Source organism: Anser cygnoides, chromosome 4 (assembly GCF_040182565.1).
Source record: "Anser cygnoides isolate HZ-2024a breed goose chromosome 4, Taihu_goose_T2T_genome, whole genome shotgun sequence".
NCBI classification, from domain to species: Eukaryota; Metazoa; Chordata; class Aves; order Anseriformes; family Anatidae; genus Anser; species Anser cygnoides.
The window spans coordinates 60,414,554-60,431,034 of record NC_089876.1 but is presented as its reverse complement, the minus strand read 5'-3'; the positions used below and the strand labels follow the sequence as shown (position 1 = coordinate 60,431,034).

At 39.9% G+C, this 16,481-nt stretch overlaps 1 long non-coding RNA gene across 1 annotated transcript in view; it reads right to left on the bottom strand.

The window, feature by feature from the left end:
- LOC106035181 (uncharacterized) overlaps positions 1 to 16,388 on the bottom strand; it is a 42,721-nt gene extending 26,333 nt beyond the window's left edge. The window contains exons 1-2 of the long non-coding RNA XR_010831214.1: positions 15,651 to 16,388; positions 14,070 to 14,190 (exon numbers count right to left, since the gene is read on the bottom strand). This is a non-coding gene — a long non-coding RNA (uncharacterized lncRNA). The remainder of the gene's footprint in view (positions 1 to 14,069; positions 14,191 to 15,650) is intronic.
- Positions 16,389 to 16,481: the final 93 nt, after the last annotated feature.

Below are 16,481 nucleotides of genomic sequence, written 5' to 3'. Positions count from 1 at the left end.
AACATCTGCAAAATATCAGTTGCTTCACCACAGTCAAATCTGAATTTACATGCACTTTCTTTGCAAGATAATAGATCCCTATCCTGTGACATGAGGCCCATGACAGGAAAGATCAGTTTATAAAACATCATACAGGGTGATCATCAGTTCCTCTTTTCATTTGATCCTCATACAGTCATTTGCTCCTAACTATAGCAAGACATTAGGGCGCTCTAGGCAAATAGACTGAATGTCTCCTACAGACTTCATTCCTTCCAGCACACAGCCGTGTCCATCCACATCCTTTTCCTTACTCACCAGGCTCCTTCCACCACTACTGCTGCCTGCTTAGCCCGTCTTTTTATACATGCAGATATCCAACCTGCAGCAGGCACAGTAACATGCAGATATCCAACCTGAGCAGCAGGTACAGTAACAGCATCGACCCCACAAGATTCAGGAGTGTATTTGCTGGCTTTGGCACTTCTCACAGACAAGCACCTGACCTGGATACCCTTCCCTCCTAAGCCTCTGCTACCTGGGCATTAACACTTCCCATTGTGAATTCACATCAGCTTATGTCTGCTTTGCAGACAGCTACACGTTCTGGAAGGTATCAGAAGGAACTGAGTGTTTCACAAGATAAATGAAACAGTACTATTTTTAATAAATATGTATAATGATTTTTTTCTGAGACCCAATTACTGTGTGGCAATTGTATTCACCAGAAGACAAAACCTTATTTCCATTATAAGAGGACTGAAAAACTAAGAAGGCAATACAAGTTATTTGTCTTTATGGACTCTTATAACTACAAGCTGCCATTCATAAATGCTAAGACCGCATCAGTTCTGCAAGCAGACTGAAAAAGAAAAAGTGTACTGGTGTTGTCCAGTTAATAATATACCTATGACCTCAAAGTATTCATGTTAACAGTCACCTATAGCAACATACACCTCGTTATACAAAAAGCAATTTAAGAGAAGCATACAAACAACCTTGCTAACAGAAACAGTGTTTTTTCTAGGACATATCACAATAAGGTTAAGGCTCAGTTTAAAGATTCTTCTTAAGCATTGTAGCGCTTATTGATCTAAGCTTTTAGGTTCATCTGCTGTACATTTCAATTTCCCCGAGCCCTGGTGGAAAATGTAAGCCTAATAACATACAGGGTAATAAGGAATAGAAATGGTCTCTTATTGATTAAATACATTTATACCAGATTCATCTCCCTGATTTTGCTGTTTGTGTGACTTTAGGCAGCTAAGTCACGTAACTGATCCATCAGGTCCTTTATCCACAGTTCCTTGAGTCATCCATTTTCTTTCTTTCTTTTCAGGACCTCAGTAATGTCTAACTACAATAGCTGTCTGGGATTAAATGCCTAAATGTCTCTGGCATTTAAACTGCCTAACATCCAAAATGTGTTTTCAAATATCATTTACTATTCTCTATATGCTATACTCAGTATATTGTATTCATTTCTCATCTCCAATGTCACAGTCAAAGAAGATGTGCTTTTCTGTTGCTGGGTCTCCAAAAGGACAATTCTGAAGCTATGGTTGCCCTTTAAGGATTATACAGAAAAAAAATAAATTAAAAATGAGTCACCCTTGAAAAAAGAAGAAGAGCAGAAAAACAGGTTCAGAGGTCAGTGGTAGAAAATAAAAGATAACACATGTATGTGGTGATGAAATGTACTCTAAGAAAGACAGCAGAGCAAAAATATTTGCCACCCTTTGCTTTGAAGAACTAGTTCCCATACTCTTTAACTAACCCATTTCTAGTGCATGAAGTGAGGAGCTCAGCCCGAACAATCTCTCCTCTTCCTACCTTCTCTCTCACAACGCCTCTTACACCCAGGTCCCCAGCAAGCGCCAGGCCCTACACCCTGCTCTGTATAGCCCTGGGCTTTCCTTCTACTTACTAGCCTCAAGTATACATCCAAAACTCTGTTGCACTCTCTGTTCTTTTTGCTCAAATTCTTTCACTTCTGGGTGGAATTTAAGGAAAACTACCACACAAAACAATAAAAATCTCTTCCTACCCCCACTCTGCTGTATTATCTAGTGCAGACAGTAGGTTATGTATTCTTCCTCCTCTTCCTTTTTTTTTTTTTTCTCCTTTCTCCAGGAGACTGGAAATTCACATTATCATCTTCATTATAAGTTTTGATTCCGCTACACTGAAGTTCACCTTGTGCTTCAATGACAACATATTTTCTGGGCTGCTTCCTCCAACTTGTCTCTGAAATAAATCACTAGTGAAACTAAAGTACACACTGCATGCTCATTAAAGGCAGTGGCACATATACACCTGACACGATAATGCAAATGCAGGTTAATCTGAACAAAGTTACACAGAGCAGAGATATTTAATATCTGGTGACTCAGTGAGAAAGACTGACTTTTCAAGAGTGCAGCTTCACCAACAGCACTAGAAATTGCCTATCACCAGTGGAAAAGTATGTTTATGATATCACATATGATCACATTTATCCCATATATATCACATATTTATGATATATATAAATTATGATATTTAATCATCTAAATCTAGGTTGTCTTTCCTATGTAGAGAGCAAAAATAAGGCACAGTTAATCTCTGTACTCACCACTGCTGGGTAGATGGACAAGGAAAACATAACAGTTTTGCCTGGCTATTTTCCGTTTGGCCTTTCTGCACTCCATGGTAGGAGTGGTCCTTACAGATAGCGATTGCTGCTACTGCAAAAGCCTTATGGGGAAGAAAGTAAAAAGTCTCTGCTCTCTTACCTATGTGCTATTCACATTTCAGTCCCAGTTCCATGATGTGGTAGCCAATTCCATCAGACTTATTGGCATTCTGTGTACTGAATTCACTAGGTTGGAAGCAGAGATTATACTTAACACACACAGGCTTCTGGTTTCCAGGATATTAAAATAAAATAAAATAAATAAAATAAAATAAAACAAAACAAAATAAAGGTTTTACTCCTTTTTCTCCATTACTTCCTACAGGCAGTTTTATCTATCTGCAAGTAAAAGGATGACAATCACTGAATGGGTAACAGCAAAATTTGGAAAGGAATTTTCTTACGAGCAGATCACATTACAGATGATAAAAGCCACCAAAACAGTCATAAGCACTGTGATATTGATTGTGCTTAATTTTCTGCAACTCTCAATATACCTGTAGTCATGGAAAAGGTATGCATCAACTAAATAACAGTATTCATAACGGTGCTGAGGTATCTTATGAGACAGTCATTCAAAACACTGCTCTATTTAAACTATTGCTGTGTTTCTCTCCTTAAAAATTTCCAAATATCACAAGTGTTCTGGTGGTCCCTACACTAAGGTAGCTCAGTGCTACCCAGTGAGCTTTCTTAGTGATTGCTGGCACATCAGCAGTGCTGACAAAAAGATTACTAATGGTGCAGAAGGCAAACGCGGAGTGAACTAAGCCTGACACTTGTTTTATGTGAACCGTGCCACAGAGATACATCAAACTGAGGATTATGAACATTAGTAAACAATAGCAAAATCTTAGCCTCTAAATTAGTGCACATTTTTGTATCTTAGCAAAAACAGACATGGAAGATGTGTACTTTCAACTGGTAATAATTTATCTCAAGGAGCCAATCAGTAAGAGACAAAAAGTATCTTTTTACTAGCTATGGATCTTCCTAGCAATTTTCTTTGTACTGACATTGCAGATAATTAAAACAGATTACTGTGTTTTCATTATTTTACTTATCTGGGTTACTTTGTGTCAAACAAAACTCTTCATAAAGCATATGCTGGTCCCAAGTAATATCACTGACCCCAAAGCCTGAATGACCCAGTGTGAAAAGAATCAAAGTGAGAGATTCAAACAAATAATTCATCTTGTATGATAGAAGAATGAGTTCTTCATAAGCATGGTCAGTGCACAACAACTGACATATCTCCATATGGTGGGTCAGCCTGTTGATCCATTTTTTCATAGAGGAAATAACACACCATGCTTTGTTCCATTAACTAGAAGAAAAGCACTGATTTATTTCATATAAAACATGGAATGGTGAATACTCATCAATGGCTCAGATGGAATGAGCATAAGCAAAATGAGTCTTTTTAGAAGATGATATATTTATACAATGCCACAGCTACTGCAGTTTATAATAAGCTCCAGGGTTTAATACCACTGAAGTGTTATTATGTATTTCCCCCTTTTCTTTGATACCATATTACTAATAAATTCATAATGTAACTTTGGAAATCTCATTCTCTGCTGATGGCTCTATATAGTTTCTTCATCTCTTACACAAACAATACAATCAGCCTCCAATCATTAGTATTGACTCCTTGCACTGTCGTACTACAGACCAGCTCCCCATACATAAATATGAGGATGTCACAGGAATCAGTCAAATGTCAGTCACCCATTTGCACCAACGAAATTGCAAATTTGTTCAAAAAATAAATCCAAAGAACCTCTGCAGCTAAGAAATCACAATGATATAACTACTACAAAACTGTGCTATGAAATTCTCTGGAAGTGAACACAACACTGCCTTCGGTACTAATTCAGGCATAGTCCATAAAGTCAATGCATGTCATGTGTGGTATCGTAGCCACAGCATTTAGTCAATGTCTCAGACTACACAAAAAGTACTTGACAACTTTACATGATGGTTTCCTAACTCTAGATATGAAATTAAACCTAAAAGCAATACATCCCTCCATAGACACAGTCAAAAGTATATGGGAATTGATACATGGGAAAAGATTTCAGCTTTAGAGAACAATATCCCTTCAGTGGACCTGGTAGTACATCACCACTGAAATTAATCAGTCATGTCAACGAAGTAACTGTAGATATAATCAACATAATTGAAATTGATGGTGATAAAAGAACACTACCTAGCATATAATTTAACCCAGCACAGATTATTTGTGAATAAAACCTCTTCATTTTCATATTTTAGTTATTGCTGCAGATTTTTTCATAGCTGAAGACTCAGAAAGTCAAAACTCGGATATGATGAAAGAGGTATTACAAAAATGACCAAATAATTCACCAAATTTATACTGCTCATACAAAATGTTAGAGTAGTCTTAAGCCTCTAAGCCACACCAGCTTCCTTGAAATAGATGATGAATAAATACTAACAACAATACGCCTTTGATTAGGCTGGTCACCAAAAAGTGAGATACTATAACTGAGTGTTACATACTCAGTGTGAAGATTTTTAACACACACTATAATTACTCAAAAAGGAACTAGAATATATTTGAGACCCTCATTTGGTGGCTATATAGAGTTTCAGAACCTGCCAACAGAAGCAGAGCTCAGCTGTACCCGATGAGCAAAGCAGGTGGACATCCTTAACATCAGCTAAAAGGCTGGCTGTAAATCTTCATAACAAAATAGGGTACAAAGAAAAACAAGTTTTTGAAGGTGGGAAGCATTAAAACAAATTCATATGTCCTAGGGAATTTTGCTTTATTGAGATTTTCATTAATACCAACCAGTTCACAGTGTCCTATGTAACATAGCTATTACAAGCTCTTGTTTGCAGCACAGATTTTATTAAAGTGACTAGATCATGATTTTCTTTCTTTTAAGTGGATTTTTCTGACTTGACTTTACTAATGACTTTAGTGAGGTTGCTGCTGCTGTGCTTGAAGCAGATGGAGTGGCATAGGAATTGCAGCATGGTGGACAATGGGATTTGTCACGCATACATGTTTTGGCTCCTTTAAATGTCATAGAAGAAGCTGAATTCAGAAGCTCCTTTGTGTCTACATGTGCTAAAGTATACATGTTAAATAAATCAGCTGAGGCAAAAGGGGAAATAGAGGAAAAGTAATTAGAAATGGTGTTAGAATTAGGAAGAAGATATTTTCAGATCCTTGTTGCTACTTCAACTGGAGCTGCTCACGTTTGACTAAGAGTGTTACATCTGTAGCAAATGTTGCTAAGGCAGAAAACAGAGGATGTTAGGGACTCATCACCCAAAACAGGCTTGCCAAGAAGCTTGTTCTAGAAATTTAGCTTCAGTGGGACTGACTCATTTTTTGGGTAGGAGAAATCCAGACAAATTTGCTGACCAATATCTACTTGCAGAGGATTAAAGTTCAGGACTTTCCCATTTAGAGGTCATATCATGATTGTAACACATTTCATTCTTGCCATTGTCTTCTTAAATAATTTGAGTGCATTAATTATGCTTGCAAAAGAGAAACCCATGCTCTACTCACTTTCCTCTAGGCATAGTTTACAGAGGCCCACAGCACTTTTTCTACTTCAGATGTGACCATGAACAACAGCAGTTAACTGTAGGTCATCTAGTCACATTTGCAAGAACAGAATCTTGTCCATGTTCTGTAGTCACATAATAGTCATTATTGTGCCCACAGCCTCCTTGATACTGCAATATTCAAACACATACCAAACACCAATTTGAGATATGCTAAATTCAATAGTTTGCCAAAATAATATATTAGTAGTCAATCAGCACATTTGAGAAACAACTATTTATAGGGGTGGGGAAATAATAATAATAATTAAAAAAAAGAGCCAAATGAGATATATAGGATTTATCTTGCATAGAGTAAAGTAAACCATGAATGCAGCCAGCTACTGCTTTCATCATAAACTTGCACTCAACAAGGCCGGTAGCACCTGCTAACCAGCACAGTCTAGGTCCTTCAAAAGCTTATGTTTTGTGCCTGCACACACTTGCTTCAATACATCTTTATGCTGCTGTAATGCTAATTGAAATGTGCCTGCACATAGCTAATACCACACCTTCCCTTGCTGATTAGCTATTTGCAGCTCAGTTTCAAAGCCTGTCTTTGACGTTTTACAGATGCTTCTCTTCTCTTATTTTGCCTTCCTTTGCTCAGTATTCATCAGTAATCTGAAACTAAAATAGTTCATAAAATTTTACTGATAGGCAGGTGCACAGCATCTAAGTGTAATATTAAAAAAAAAAAGGTGAAGAAATTATACAGATACTCTTGAGATGAAACAGACATTTCCTCAGAGATGGGGGAGTAAAACACACTAGACAATTGAGTTTCCAGTAGTGCAGCTGTGAGCACTTATGCTTGTTTTTGCTGTAAGCTGAAACCACTTATCTCATCATCAAAATAAGTAGTTTGTCTTTATTTTGGGTTGTTGTTAAGTTTTTTATTTGTCTGATTAGTATTTTTTTCATTTGAGCTTCATGTCCTCAAAGAAAGCACGGTCTTAATCCCCAAGGAGTAAAATCAAATTAGAACTCAGTTAAGGGAAAAAGAGTCTCACAGGGTATAGATGCAATAAGGAAGTTGTGATTATATATTACTTTTCACAAAGTACAGGCAAAACTGACATTTTTACTAGTCCTTACTAAAGCTAAATTTTTACTGAATTGAAGGTTTGCTGTATGTTTTGGATTTTGAATAAGATGAAGGAATAACTAAAAGCTCAACTAAACATCCTGGTTTGACCTTGTTTGTGTCACAGTCAAACACAAAGATCTCAAAATGTAATAGAGAAGATATATAATTATTTACATTTTACTAATGGAAGGCTGAGGTATGCAGAGACCGAGTGACTTGTCCTGCACAATAGAGTGTCAGGCTAAAACAAGACCTGAGCTAAGGTTTTTTATATCCTTAGTATGATGCTGTAGCCTCTTTGATATTGGCATATTCAACCCATCCCAAGCACCAATTTGAGATATGCTGAATTCAATAGTATGCCAAAATAAAATATTAGCACTCATTATTAGCACATTTGAGAAACAGTTCTTTATAGCAATACAAACCAAATGGAATATGTAGGGCTGGAGTCGGGGGGGGGGGGGGGGGGGGAGGACTTTTAGCTTATTTCCTTAGGAAATAAGGCTTATGCAAAGATGTATTACATCTCTCCCTGACATTACCTCCTTTACCAATTTCAAATAAAATGGCACTTTCTATGAGTTTTAAGCAACACAAAAGCTGGGAAGACAGCATACGTAAAGGGAGATGATTAATATACTTGGTTTTCCTGCAGTTTTATGCGTGACCTCCAATTAGCCACAACTCTAGTGCTTCTTATCCATCTGGAGTGTCACAGGGCACAGAAGAAAGATGAGAACAGCTTACTGGAAGCTTATTGGACTTACAAGTCTGTGGGAAACCAAGCTCCATTAGTTTTGCTGCTCATGTAATAGCTTGATTTTTATTCAATACTATCTCTGAATAGTGTCCACATTTAAATTCACACAAAAGCAAAGAAGATTTAGTGTAGGAAAATCTTCACAACAATAAGGATAATTGGGTATTGTATTCAATGCCATGTGAACACTACAAGGCATCCATCACCATATGGAAGAGTAAGTTAGAAAGTAATGCAGGAATCAATTAGGTTTACTCTGTCACAGGGTAGTGGAATACATCAGATAATTTCTTAGCAATTCTCCTAAGCCAGTTCTCCTTGATAAAAATAAAATAAAATTCTGGTCACAAATGGCATGTTTTATGCACAGTTAGGTGCTGGAAAAAAAACACCCTACAAACAAAACTCGGATGGAATTGTTTTGACTGAATTGCTTTTACTGAAGCATCTATGATTTCACAGGCAATGACAAGGGACTACTTGTGGACTTTTACTTCTAAAATAATATCCATTCAATAGATCTTTTGCATCTGGATTCTTTGCATGGGCAAAATATTCTCCATTTATCCTATCCTTTTGCTTCAGTTACTTTTTTTTTTTTTTAATTCTAAGTGTAGCAAAGCTGTTCTTATATTTAGACGCTTCTAAGTTTGTGTCTTTACCTTGAACTAATAATCTCTTTCAGTTCTTCCCATAAGAAAGAGGCCTGCTTATTCTCCTCAGTGACATAACGAGGAGCCAGAATCTACTGTAATTCTGCAAAATTTACATGCTGGTCATGTGTTATCCGTATTACACTTGGTCTGTTGTCATTCTTTTAAATAATGGCCTCAGACCAGGATTCCCCTCCTCTCCAAGAAACTAAGTGTATTGTACTTGAAAACATTAATTAAAAAGTAATTACTATCCATTTGTAGTAATTGTTATTGGTAAAAAATTACAACAATTACATATAATAGGATGCTAAATAAGCAAAAATTCAGAAAGCTTAATTTTAAAAAGTGCTACCACAGAAAATGGGCTTACTACAAGTTATCCAAATCAATCAAACTAAAATTAAATCGAATGCTCAGTCATGAAAGAATATTACATTTGAAGAAAAATACCAAGCATTAAACAAAATGCAGGCATTAATTGCTCGATTTAGGCTTAATTATTCATAGAATTCCCGTATTGCCATTATGACTTTAACTTCCCAAAGTCACTATTTCCATCTCCCCAGCTAATGAAACTGATGAAGATCTGAAACGTTTGTGTTACACAGTGCAGATATGCTCTTGCTTGCTATTCACTATTTGTGGCACAATGTGCCCACTGTGTAGCATGTGGTAGACTGTCTGTTTTTGAGAAGTCAGTGGCTTCAACAGGAAGACAATCAGCCTGGGACTGGAACTTCAGAGTTTAGAAGAAGGCCCCAGCTTGCTGTTTTGCTCATCATTCCCTCTAACAAAGCCTAAAAGACCCACTAGGAATACTGAAGGCAAATCCGTGCAAAACTTGATCCTTTGGGCACTAAACACCTTGAGAAAACAGAATGATTTCTGTTTCACTCATTTCAGTAAGTTGTCTTGGGGGTGCTTCCAGTTTTTAATGGAGTTTATCAGAGATCAGGGAGAAAGTCTTTCTGGATGTGTCATCTCCTTTTTTTTTTATGGTGACAATGACTTTCAAAAATGTTCATCTATCTTTCCTATAGATCTAGGAAGAAAAACACTGGGAGTCAGAATAGGTATTTTTCCAAATGCAAGAAAATATGAAGTGAAAAGCTACAAAAATGAATGATATTACAAAGAAAATGAAGATGACTGCCTTAAATGTTAACCAAATCCAACAGAACAGTTTGCATTTAAAGTGTTATAGCATGGAAAATTTAATGAGTCTGGTAACGAGTACAGTGCAAACTTCAGAATTCCAGTTTCTGAGCCCAAACTTATTTATACATCCTGAACATTTGAGAGAGATTAAAAAAAAAAAAAAAAAGAATAAAAATGGGGGCTATAAAGTAAATTGCCTACGGATTGTGTGAGATTTTAATTTAAGTGTTTCTTCTTTTTCCCAATAGTATGCAGCAAAGAAAATGCATAGACAGAGTGCAACTCCTAAATCTGAGAAACCCTCACCTCTCGCTGAGACATGAAAAAGGTTTAATATGTGCTGTGAAAGCCAAAGATAATTAAGAAAATATCCATTAACAATTTGGTTACACTTATCCCATGAACAAGCAATTTCTTAAGTTTTTGTATAACTTAGTTTCAAAAGCTCTGAAATAATTCTACAGCTGTAAAAAAAAAAACATGCTAATGCATCCTCTGAAGAAGTAGAGGTCATTTGTAAGTAAATACCTCTGTTTTCTCACCCCAGGCTGAGGCTTCAAGGATGGAAGTGAAATGAAACAACTGAAGTGCAGAAATTATATTGTAGGGTCAGACTGATTCAAAAGTGAAGAGAACTTCTCCATGGGAAAGCACGAGGATAGGAACAAAGTTGGGCAAACTGGATTCCTCAGAAAGAGAACAGAGATGCGTAGAAGGAGACAGAATCATAGAATATCCCGAGTTGGAAGGGACCCATAAGGATCATCAAGTCCAACTCCTGGCACCACACAGGTCTGCCCAAAAGTTTAGACCATGTGACCAAGTGCACAGTCCAAAAGCTTCTTAAATTCAGACAGGCTTGGTGCAGTGACTACTTCACTGGGGAGCCTGTTCCAGTGTGCAACCACCCTCTCAGTGAAGAACCTCTTCCTGAAGTCCAGCCAGTGCAGATAACATCAATTCTAAATAAAGCTGCAAGATGTTACCTGTTAGATAAGCACACATGCATGCATACGTTTTGCCATGAAGATGCCTAAGCTGGTAGATCAGACGAATACAATTAACCCTGAAGAGGATGTGTGAGAAACCACAAGATGCAGTTCATATGATCTGAATTTTTGGAACAGGCTGAACCAAGTGTGACAGAATGATGCAGTGGTGACCACTGACTTCAGTAGGGTTTTATGGCCCCCTATTGCCACCCCAGCTTTTCTCTAAACACCCATAGTAAATGAAAGAGTCTCTTCTTGCATGCCCAGAATAATATTAGCTACAATATAGCTGTCATCACACTGGCTATCCTGATTTACAGTTTCAGAAAAGACGTTGTGCTCTTACTGTGAAGGCAGAATTGCCCTCTCGCACATTCAGGTACACTAGTGGCAGAGACAGCATTCCTTTTACCTGCCTGCATTGCATCTTTCCCAGGTATAGGAAACACTTCTCAGAGCTCTTACCTGTCTCTTTGAAGAACACTGAATTTGCTTGAAAAAGAAAAGTGTTTGATTACTGAGCAATCTGAAATGTGTTGAATCTCTTCTAAAGGATTTCTGATGTTGTTTAGTCATGTGACGAAACCATCACATTTGTGGACTTTGAGATCACCTATAAGGTTGAGCAATCTTTGCTGATCCCGTGGCTTACCGTGTGACTAGGTTTTATATTGATACTTGACTCTTAACTAACTGAGGAATTACTGATACTAATAAAGATGTAGTTTGGTGCATCACATTGGGAGGAGATTAACGGGTTACAGCAGAAATTGTCATGATATTTCTTTTTGCTTATTAGTGAAGGAGTAGCAAAGACAAATAAATTAAGTGAAATGTGAAGGCAGGAAGAAAAATCAGTATAAAGAGAAGATGAGCAAATACTCAGCAGTAAGCAACTGCCAACTCAAGCAAAATGATGTGGATTCTCTAGCCTCCATTTCTTCTTATGTATTCTTTCTTCTAGGATTAAAATTTAGGTATCACTCACGGTGGTATAGAACCAGAGCAACTCAATAAAAGTTTTGTCATTTTCACAGGCAGAGAGAGAAAACTAAATCAATGTCATGACCTTTATCCTCAACTACGAACTATGTCTGAGACTCCTCTGTGTTTACTGGAGGGAAAAACAAACAAACAAATGAAAAACACCACCACACCACCTCCACACAAAATAAATAAAAAAAATAAAAAAATAAAACAAACACAAACACAAATCCAAGAAGTTATTTGTAGATTCAAGACTGAAAATGTTTTCAGAATCACTGCATAGAAGGGAGATTGTTTAAAGACCTCTTTCTTCCTTGCTTTACTGATGACATTCTAATTCAAGAAAACAGCTCAGCCTGTATTTGCTGTATTTGTAACCATGCTGATTCCTTTCTTGTGAAGTTCTGTATTATCAAGAACATTCAATACTTAGTACAGCCTCTGATGATTTCAAATCAAGCTGTCTTAGCGTTTTTCCATCAATTCTAATCACATGTGTTTCCACATTTCTTCAAGGGCCTGTTGCCAAGCGCTCCATAGCATTGCATCATGGAATTGTTACCACTGTTTTATCAAGTTTTATTCCACCGAGTTCAGTAGAGTATTAACAGCCTAATGCTGCATATTGACTACACACATACAATCACATGTTTTTCCACTGTATTTTAACCTCCTCCTTTTCCCTGCGCTTAGCAGCCCACCCAGCCAGCTCATTCTCATCTAGCTTCATTGCAGAGACTATCAGTCCCTTCTTTTCTTCCCATTCACTTTTAACGATTTTCTTGAGCTTGAATGTATCTTCCTGCCTTTCTGTTACTGGGTGGGAACTGCACTGGCTGGATTTTGATATATGAAGTTTTATTGCAGTCAATGCTTTTTGCAGTCCCTTTCCAGTTCAGTGAATTCAAGTCAGTTAATGTATCCTCTCTTCGCCATACTTTAAACAAAAGGAAAGCCAAAGAAACCGTTGACTCAGGCTGAGAAAAGAGTCACAGAGACTTAAAGGAAACGGATGATAAAATTGCTGCTGAGAAGGAAAAACAACAAACACAACAGTAGAATATTCAAAGCTAAGTATAAAAATATGCAACTGGAAAGAATTTTATTTCCATTTTAAACTATTTTGCATGATCCACTAAAGGGAATCTGCTATCTCCCTCCTTGTTATAGGAAATATGACTTCTGTGTGGGAAAACAATACAAAACAAAACAAAACAATGTGTTTTCAGCTGGCATTTTGGTCAGCACAGTGAGAACACCAGAGAAATGGGTGAATTGGAATCAGCATGAATTTCAGAGTTGGCTAAGTAATGAAGCATTGATACAAAATATATAAGCAGACAACAGCCTTGAAGTACAAGAGTACCAGTTTACAATCTGAATGTGCAGGTGTGCTCTGGCTTTTGGTAGAACTTTAACTGCATTACAGGAGTTTTTCAACTTCTACAGTTAACGCAAGTAAATGGTACGTACCAGGATGTGTCTGGAACTGTGCCCAGAAGGCACGGCAACGGAGTGACACGTTGTCATGACACTATAAAATGTTATGGAAATCCCTATTCTTAACATTTAAAATGAAGAACTGCAGGAGGCAGAAGGCAGTCAGAAATGATAAGACAGCTCTGTTTCCTCGGCACACAAGTGCACACTGATACAGACTGCTCTGTGCCTAGCAGCCCTGATTGTTACCCACTGGGCTGTTAACATTTTGGAACAATCTAAGTTGATCAACTCTCAAAAGCAGTTGTTAGGGATCAGATAGGATCAACAGGAGACAGAGCAAAATCAAGACTACAACGCAGTCCCAAGGTTGGCCAGGAAACAAGGCCAGAGGCAGGGCTGGCAGCAGGCACACCTAACCCATAACTCAGGCAGAGACCAAGGGCCTAGGCTGGAGCTCCTTGGCCCATAGGCAGGGGGTGTAGGTGGAGGCTCAGGGTGCCCTCAGGGCCCTGACATTCCTTGTCAGGGAATAACTGCCCACAGTCTCCCAATCCTCTACTTAAACCTGCTTCACACCGTACGCCAACTCTCCCTTCTTCCAAGCACTGGCTGTATCCTAATACCAAACTTACTTCCTGATTTCATTTGTTTTTTTTTCGTACCTTTCTTCATCTGTCTTATTCTGGTAGCCTTTGGCCCTGTCTGTTTGCAGCATGTTTGCAGAGACTGTACTCACCAGATCCCCATGTTTCTACTGTATCCGTCTTCCAAACTCGATTTCACTTCTCCCTGAGTGCGTCCTCAACAGGCTGTACAATTCTCAGCACAAGCTTATGTTGCTCAAGTTCCATGAGTCTCTGGAAGATAGCAGTGAAGATTTTTAGGAGGTTAAACAAAATTTTGTAAGGTTATTTATGTCTAGATATTATATCTTTTGGTCAATTACCCAGACTCAGTGATGCTCTGCCATGCCCATACGTGCCTGCTCTGAGAGCAACACAAACATGTGCCGCTCTCCCAACACATCCATTCCAGATGAATAATCTGAGAACGGTTGCTGCTGCCTTGGAGCTTCTTGCCATTTCTAGCCACTATAAGCAACAAATAGGTAAATATATGGTGAATGGTGTTTGGCCTCCTTTTATTATGTTATGCTGACTTAAAGCTGCTGCAGGGGGGAAAAAGGTTGATTCACTAAAATCTGGTTCTGATCGTTGTTTGCTTTGCTGTTTACTGTGAAGTTAATCCTGATTTATACAATTATAACAGGGGGTGACTGTCCTAGTAACTTGCTTGTTCTCATGCATTGATCATTTCCATGCTGTGTTAATGTAAAACATAATTTAACTTACTTATACCTTAAAGATGCATATTGGACAAAAAAAAAAAAAAAAGCATAGAAAATGTGAGAAAAGAGAGACTAGCCCCAGAGGATATCACAGACAGTACCAGACGAATGGCCTCCAAGACTGACTGAAATAGTGATTGGTGTGAACTAGCCTGACGGTGCTAGATCTGTTCCTCTGCAGTTTTCAGAGCCTGAGCACTTGGGTGGCACCTTGAAGTGTCTAACTCTCTAAAGTGCGAGTAAACACCTGTACAACCTCAAGGAGCAGCACAGTTTCTAGGACAAGACGTCTCTGTCAAGGTGAGGGAAGGCCAGCCCAGGAAGAGTGGGAAGCCTTGCTGGAGTGTGACCCGCTCATGGTCAGTTCCCACTCTTCTGGAAGCAAAGTGAGCACACAGAGGGATCTATAGCCCCCAAATGGGATAAACAGCACAAGGGTCCCCAGGGTGTCTTTGTGTCACCCTTAGCTCCCACACAGTTTTCTGACAGGACCTCCCCAGCTCCCTTTCGGGTGCCACCTTCCCTAAGCACTGCTCTCACCAGCACAAGCGGCCCTTGGGCCCTGTGTGCTCTTCTGGCACAAGCCAGTGGGAGCGATGGCTCTGCCTCCCTGGGGGTCTCAGCTGCAGACACGTGGCCGAGCATCCCGGCAACGAGACAAAGGACAGCAGCTCCCTCGTGGTCCAGATTCCCTTTTTTTGTAGCTAAATCCTGGGCTGGTCCTCACCTTCACTCTACCTTCTGGTTAAAAATATCTGACCTTGTGAAACTTCCCAGCTCTCTCTGGGCTGTCCCTCCCTGCCCTGTGAAACATCCATTGAGGTCTGCTGAGAACCAGGTAGCTTTGTCTGCTTCCACGTGTGCCTGCCCTCGACCTGACGGCCCCTGCTACTGGCTCCCCCTAATTTTAATCTTCTCCCCCAGCTTGATAACCTATTTTCTTGTGCCTACAAGGACACACAGACTCACTTTTCATTGTCTGCTGGAACACCTGCAGGGGGTGGGGGGCACAGTGTGTGCTCACTTCCCCAGCCAAGGGCTGCTCTCTATTTCCAGTGATGGGTTTTGTTCTCCTGGGAGCAACTGGAGGGACTGCCTGCAGTGCCCACATGTCCCTCTGCGTCTGCTGTTCGTGAGGGGTCGGGGGATGCCGGAATATTGGGAATTTTAAGTCAGAAAGTGATGAAGTAAATCAGCGCTCCCCCACGGCAACCAAATGCTCTCATGCAGAAGCTGATGGTCTCCGGGCGCTGCACGCAGGGGTCAGTCCTGTGGGGGGGAAGCGCGGCCGCCGGCAGCCCCGAGGTGTGAGCTGCACCAGCCGATGCTATTTCTGCCGAGGTCTCCTGGGCAGGGGCAGGGCCGAGGGGTGAAAAACCCGCAATAGAGCTTTTTAACCGCTCATGATGATGGCTTTAATTAGCCGCCACCTAGAACTGCCGTTAGAGCTATGAAATTGTAAAAGCCGGGTGGTTAAGCGCAGGTCGCGGTACCTGAGTCGGTAGCGGTGGCAGCAGACGCGCAGAGCCCCGCGGAGCACCGCAGAGCCCCGGGGACCCCCGCAGAGCTGCTCCTTGAGCCCGGCAGCGCCCCGGCTCCCCGGGGAGCCCCCTCCTCCCCGGGAGCCGGGCCCCCACTGCGGGCTCCCCAGCCCCCTCCCCGAGTTTTCAGGTGCCCCCAGCCGCCCGATAAATGTTTGGAGCAGGGTTTCGATACCCGCTGATGCCCCGCGGCCGCCAGAGCCACTCGCACAACCCGCGCTCGGCAGAGCACGACGTGAAGCCAGCTCCGCTGCTGCCT